We start from the raw sequence: 211 nt of genomic DNA on the forward strand, positions 1-211 counted from the left end.
CTCAGTCCACCCCCGGCACGGCCAGCGGGGCGAGTGGGGTGGAAGGGGAGGACGGGAAGGTTGTAATCTGAATCCCCTCCCTTCCCACTGATGTTTCTGGGTGTTTGGAATGGGAAAGGCGCTGACCTCAGCCTCTAACCCCGGCGAGCCCGGCGATCCCTGGGCAAACACGGGGGGAGATCAAAGGCAGAATGCAGAAAATCTCCAGAGA

The sequence above is a fragment of the Geospiza fortis genome, unplaced genomic scaffold, assembly GCF_000277835.1.
Source record: "Geospiza fortis unplaced genomic scaffold, GeoFor_1.0 scaffold114, whole genome shotgun sequence".
Lineage (NCBI taxonomy): Eukaryota > Metazoa > Chordata > Aves > Passeriformes > Thraupidae > Geospiza > Geospiza fortis.